Source organism: Pantherophis guttatus, chromosome 3 (genome assembly GCF_059756535.1).
Source record: "Pantherophis guttatus breed Tessera chromosome 3, ASM5975653v1, whole genome shotgun sequence".
NCBI lineage: Eukaryota > Metazoa > Chordata > Lepidosauria > Squamata > Colubridae > Pantherophis > Pantherophis guttatus.
In genome coordinates, this window is record NC_142065.1 from 123,729,555 (window position 1) to 123,736,628 (window position 7,074).

The window sequence follows — 7,074 nt, forward strand, 5'->3', positions numbered from 1 at the left end:
AATGTGAGGTCCTGTTTGTGTAGCTGAGCTTTAGCGAACAGATGAGATTGTTTCTATTGACTACCTTCTTTGTTACACACTGACTTCTTTGCCTGAGTTGCTCAGTTAAATGGCTGGGCTTGGAGAGGAGTTAATTTATATTACATGGATATTTCAATTTGCTATCCCTGTGATTTTTCCTTCTTCTTCCAGAGCTGGTTCCATTTTTTTAAAAAATTTGATTTATATGCCGCCCTTCTCCGGAGACTCAGGGCGGCTTACAATGCGTTAAGCAATAGCCTTCATTCTTTTGTATATTTTATACAAAGTCAGCTTATTGCCCCCACAAACTGGGTCCTCATTTCACCTACCTTAGAAAGGATGGAAGGCTGAGTCAACCTTGAGCCTTGGAGAGATTCGAACCAGCAGAAATTGCAGGCAGCTGTGTTAATAACAGGGTGCACTAAACCACTGTACTATCAAGGCTCTTTGTTTTGTTGTATGTGGGGATGAAGAGGTCCAATCTTTGATTCTTGCTTTCCCTATTCTTAGATCCTATTCCTGGATCTAAATGAATCCAATGGGTGAGATCATCTGTTGGCATGGGATGAGGTATCTCAGGCTCAAGCTCAATCTATCAAGACTAAGCAGCTGTGGATTTTGAAGTCCCTTGGATCTTGGAGATTTTCACCTCTAGTTCTCTCATATAAACTGAGTGCAAATCTGGAGTCCTTCCAGCCATTCTTGCAGCTCAGTGGGTCTTCACATAAATACATTTTGTATACCAGCTGCATTTTTTTTCTGAACCAGGAAGCTCTACTCACAGTCATTCATTCCTTGGTATCTCTTATTTGGATCACTGTCTCAGCCACTATATTGGGCTATCCTTGAAGGCCAATTGAAAGCTCCAGCTGACCCAGAATGCAGCAGTGCAGGTAGTTATAGGCACTCCTCAATTTGTCCATATAATATTATTATATCACAAATTCCATGGATTGCTACTGGGGTTCCAAATACATTTTAAAGGCCTTATTATAATCTATAAAGCTTTTTTAGGGCAGGGCCTAGTTACTTGCAGGACCACCTGTCTCCAATCATTTCTGTCTGTCCAATTATATCTGATAGTGCCGGCATCCCTTCTCCTAAGAAATGTCATCTTATGGGATTCAGCAGATATGTCTTCTCTATTTCTGCAATTGTATGGCATTATCTAGGACCTAGATAGCCCCAATCTGCCTGCCTTTTGTAAGGCCTTGAAGATCTGGTTTTTCTCCAGGCATTGGGTTAGGAGGATTTGAGAATTGGCTGGTAAAATAGCCTTATTGTTGAATTGTCTTTGGTGAGCTTTGTTGTTTAAATTGTATTATTATTGTTTATTTTTAGGGTTCTATTGTTTCAATTATACACTGCCCTGATTCATTTTTGAGAATGTGGCAATATCAAGTGATTAAATAAATAAGATTAACTTGCATTTAAAAATCTACCAGATAGATGAGCATCAGAGAGTTAACTTACAACTTCTGACTGCGCCTCCATTGTTCAGATAAAATTGGCCACCTCCTTTTTTTCTTCTTCTAAAGGACTCAGGCAAAGCCAAGATTAAATAAACAAACCTATTGCCATCACATCTGGATTTGCTGTCTGTCATATTCTTGCTCCTATGGATTTGGTTTGATTCCAAATGAATACAGTATAAGTATCATAAAGACAGAGCTTTCCCCAGGCTTCCATTATGCAAGCTGACAGCTGCTATCATATTATAGTTACTCGGTCATGATCTCTGGTGTGCCAAACATCTTCTACCTTGATAAACATTCTTCAACATGCCTGTCACAGATATAAGGTTGAGCTTATATAACCTGTGTTATTTATGTAGCTTTTTGTCCCCTTTTTGCTGAAGTAACTACCGGTACTACAGATTCTTTAAGTAAATAAATAAATATCTTGATTTAGGAAATCCAAAAAATATGTAGGAATTCACAATAGTTGAACTTATTCTGATTCAGTGATATATCTACTGAATCTGAATTTATTTCTCTGGCACTCTGCTAAAATGTAGAGTGGCGTAGAATAACTTAGCAGCCTCTATTTACTGTACAGTAAACTTTAGGACTAATGCTGGAGAAGTAAACAAGCTGCCAATTATCAAGCGGAGGTAGGAATCTGATTGCAGCTTAAATCTGCTCTACATAGGAGTGGTAAATTACTCAAGCTCTATTACTGACCCTACTGACCCTTTATCACTTGCCATATGGTAAAGTGTCTGTCAGTTGAGCTTCTGGTTCTTTCAGGGACACAACCATTAGTTTTCATGACAAGTGCTGAAATGATGGGCCAAGGTATTTTCAGCTTCCTGGTCTAGGTGACTGCCCTAGACTTCCCAGATGTCCCATATTAAATACTTAGTTTTCTAGATTAAACAAGGTTGACTAGCTACTGATATGCTGATATATACTGATATTCAAGATACAAATGAACATAAAGCAAAAAGAAGAAAAATTCACCAGGTAATCTCGACATTTGAAGGTGTCAGGACAGTCCTCTCGCCTGCTTTACCTTTCCAATACAAAGCTCAGTGTTCACATTTGTTAGAAGTGCTCACAAAAATAAATGCAGCATTTCAGCTCTGGGAAATGCAGAATCGAAGAAGAAATTATGAGCACATGTCTTAGGTTTCCACAGATATATAAGGAGCAAAGTAAAACTGACATCCATATTTCCTGCTGTACTTTATGCACCAATTGGAAAGGAAAAAAAATGAGAAAACACAAAAGAGAAAAAAAAGAAGACAATTTCCCAAGATTTTGTTGCGTAATGACAGCAAATGTCAATTCTTCACATTCAAGGGCCTCAGTCATAGGCCTGTGTTCATTGTTTTATAATGACTATGTCACCCCCTTCCCTTTGTGAATGAATGAGCCACCGTAAATAATACACCACGAAGAGCAATGCCAGATTGGTTCACACCATCTCTGCATGTACAAACTGGGTCATAATGTTTTTGTATGAACTGAAAATGGCACTCCACCAGAAATGTAAGCTATGGTTTTACTGAGTTTTCTCCACGTGCAACAGCATAGTCATAAGAAAATGTTTATTCTGAGTTATACAAACTTTGCATATCCCTTCTTTCAATAGCACATGAACTCCCTGCAAGAGTCAGTTCTATAATTAGATCAGGGAGGTGCTATAGGAGTAAAGCAGGAATGATTCCATTCATGAGGGAAGCTTCCTATAAAAGACCACTGGAAAAGCAAAGTCCAGATGAGCAAAAGAGAGTTGTTCTTCTGGAGAACCTCCCTTTGAAATAAAGAACATTTCCTGGACTGTCACCTCACTTGCTACTTACTCATTATTCCTTTGGATCCTCAGGGAATTAGCACTTTCTTCTCTAGCCTCTCAGCTATGGAATGAATATAGTGAGTCCCTTCACAGAGTCATTGAAGGGGTTACTGAGTGGCACTTGCAATCCTCTTAAGTTCTCTTGAGGATTGTAGTACATTTCTGAATCAGTACAGATTGATTGCTGGGTAGGACATTTCATGTGCTATGAAACAAGTAAAGGTACTGGAAAATAGCTTTCCACTTTAAATACCTCCCCCTGCGCCCTCCAAAAAGGAATAATATTCTTGTGATGGAAGAAAGGAAAAGTAGGAAAACAATTAAAATTTATTGAAGGATGAGTGAATTCATTTCTTTCTATATTTAAATATTTCGTATGATAAAATGAAATAGTTCATGGGATCAAATAAAATGATAAAACTAGCCTAGCAATCATTATGAGCTATAACTGGGTAAGATGGTGGTCAGACTCCCTTGCTGAAATGGAGATATCAGAAAGGAGAAATATAGCCTCTATAGCCTCTAAAAATATAGTTGTTTTGCAACTTTAGGAATCATGGACCTCAACCCCCACAATTCCCAGCCAGCATGAGAAATTCTGGGAGGTGAAGTCTATGAATCTTTGTCGAGATTCGGAAAGACTCATCTAGATATTTATTTTAATTTTATTTATTTGTCAAATACATATAAGATAAACATGATTATGAATACAGGATAAGGATACGAATAAATGGGGACAATAGGACAGGGATGGTAGGCACGCTGGTGTGCTTATGCATGCCCCTTACAGAAGATCTCTTAGGAATGGGGTGAGGTCAACAGTAGACAGTCTAGGGTTAAAGTTATGGGGGTTTGCGGAAGTAACCACAGAGTCAGGTAATACATTCCAGGCATTGACCACTCTGTTGCTGAAGTCGTATTTTCTGCAATCAAGTTTGGAATGGTTTACCTTATGTTTGTATCTATTGTGTGCTTGTGTATTATTGCGGTTGAAGCTGAAGTAGTCATTGACAGGTAGGACGTTGTAGCAGATAATTTTGTGTACTATGCTTAGGTCAGACCGAAGGCGTAGAAGGAAGATAGTCAAACTGCTAATCAAATCCATGGAAGAATGGTATCACATCTCACAAGGGGTGTGCTATGAAGAAGTCAACCCTGCTCCCGAGTTTTTCAAACTGTATTCCAAGAAACTTGATAGGGTTCTGTGCAAGACTAAGCAGGGGAGTGGGGGAGGGGGGATGACTTCACTTGAGCAAGCTAATTTTCTATCACTAGAGATTTGCCTCTTGATCAAGGGTGCTGGGAACATTTTTTTTTAAATTAAGATGTTCAGTGATCTGAAAAGTAACTCATGTGCTACTCCACTTGCACAGCTGCTTCATGTTAAAAGGCAAGGGGGAGGGTAGCCATGCAGCTCTTCTACAAACTGATATGCAACAAGGGCTGTGTTGTGCACATGAATATTTCAGGCTTCTACATTAGGTTTTGTTGAATGCCTGTTATAATGGAAAACACAACCTGGTATTTACATAATACATTATGATGATTTATTGCAGCCTTTCCCAATCTGGTGTCCTCCAAATGGATTGCAACTGAAAATCCCAGAAGGTGTTGTGGGTCCTTGTGAACATCAAGTTGAGTACTCATTTAATGAAGAGCAATAAAGGAGTCTCACTTTAGATCCAAAATCCCTTTCAGCACATTCCGCTATAACAGAGGCACAACTACAACAGAGGCCAAGCAAATAACTGTATTGATTATATTTAATTGTTAAGTATACTTTAACTTCACTTTGATCAGAACTACTGTATATTCCATAGGCTGATTCCTATATATATATATAAAGCATAGGATGTTTAGCTGTAATCTGCAGTTTGTAATCACTCAAACCAGACTGCAATTTTGATTAATGAAGAATACTGCTTAGCACTAGTATGGAATATATAAAATGGAATGAAACTTTTCTGAATGAATGCATAATAATATGTAATAATCATAAAATGTAATTATATGTAGTTCTTCTGAAGTAAACAATATATGGAATTGCTCTGCCAGTATATGTTTTGGGTCCTTTTTGTTAGATCAGGTAGAGAATAAATGGGTACTTTATTTATTTGTTTGGATATTATGTTGATACCCAATCTTTTCTTCAGGAGCTTCAGGCAATATACATAGCATTGCTTTTTCTGATTTTCTTTTTCACAATAACCCTGTAAGATAGGTTGGGATGAGAAAGAATGCTCCAAATTCACCCAATGAGCATCTGTGGCTGATGGTAGACTAGAATCCTTGTCTCCTCATCCAACATCTTTGTAATATTGACTCTTCCAGTATGTCCCACAATAACAAACTTAGTAGATTGGGGTAAGAGAATGACTGGCTCAAACACCCCTAGTGATTTTCCATGGTTGTGGGTTGGAATTGAATGTGGCTCTTCTAAATTCTGGTCTAAAATTTTAACCACTAACCCCTATTGGCCTTCATATTCATATAGTTTTTTCATTCCTTAAAACATCTGGTTCAAATACTGCAGCACACAACTGTACCCAGATAAATGTACTGGAAAAATGCCCTCCTATATTTATTTATTTTATTTATTTGTCAAGAACGTATTAGGCAATATATATAAGTATATGTATATGGATTGGATACATAAAATAGATACAAATAGAGGAAACATTAGGACAGCGACGGTGGGCATGCTGGTGCGCTTATGCACGCCCCTTACAGACCTCTTAGGAATGGGGTGAGGTCAACAGTAGACAGTCTTAGGTTAAAATTTTGTGGGTTTTGGGATGAAACCACAGAGTCAGGTAGTGCATTCCAGGCATTGACCACTCTGTTGCTGAAGTCATATTTTCTGCAATCGAGTTTGGAGTGGTTCACTTTAAGTTTGTATCTATTGTGTGCTTGTATATTGTTGTGGTTGAAGCTGAAGTAGTCATTGACAGGTAGGACATTGTAGCAGATAATTTTATGAGCTACACTTAGGTCATACTGAAGGCGGTGTAGTTCTAAATTTTCTAAGCCCAGAATTTCAAGTCTGGTGGCATAAGGTATTTTGTTGCAAGCAGAGGAGTGGAGGACTCTTTTTGTGAAATATTTCTGGACACATTCAATTGTATTAATGTCCAATATGCAGTGCAGGTTCCAGACAGATGAGCTGTATTCGAGAATTGGTCTAGCAAATGTATGCTGTGGTTAGTAGTGTGATATTACTGGAGAAGAAGCTGTGCAAGATTAGGTTGCAACTCTTAATTCTTTTTTGACAATGTTGTTACAATGGGCTTTGGCACTTAGATCATTAGATATGAGCGCTCCAAGGTCCTTGACAGAGTGAGGGTCATTTACAAGGTCGTGTCCACTCAGCTTGTATTTTGTGTTCTGGTTCTTTTTGCCAATGTGTAAGTCAGAGCATTTGTTGGTTGAGATTTGGAGTTGCCAATTGTTTGACCATTCCAACACAAAGTCAAGGTCTTTTTGAAGGGTAACAGCATTGTCGGTGGTATTAAATATTTTTACATCATTGGCGAAGAGAACGCATTTGCTTATAGTATGATCACAAAGGTTATTTATGTATAGTATGAAGAGTGTTGGTTTTAGAATGCTGCCTTGGGGGATACCGCTATTAACAGGTGCAGGATTTGATAGGGCGCTCCCTATTTTGACCATGTGTTGTCTGTTTGACAGGAACGCAGCAATCCAATTATGTAGGGGTCCAGAGATGCCATAGGATTTTAGTTATGAGGACAC

General features: G+C 38.4%; 1 long non-coding RNA gene across 1 annotated transcript in view; it reads left to right on the forward strand.

Moving 5' to 3' along the window:
• The window catches only part of LOC117662498 (uncharacterized), a 30,303-nt gene extending 24,928 nt beyond the window's left edge, over nucleotides 1–5,375 (forward strand). Inside the window, exon 2 of the long non-coding RNA XR_004590434.2 lies at nucleotides 4,878–5,375. This is a non-coding gene — a long non-coding RNA (uncharacterized LOC117662498). The remainder of the gene's footprint in view (nucleotides 1–4,877) is intronic.
• The last annotated feature ends 1,699 nt before the right edge of the window (nucleotides 5,376–7,074 follow it).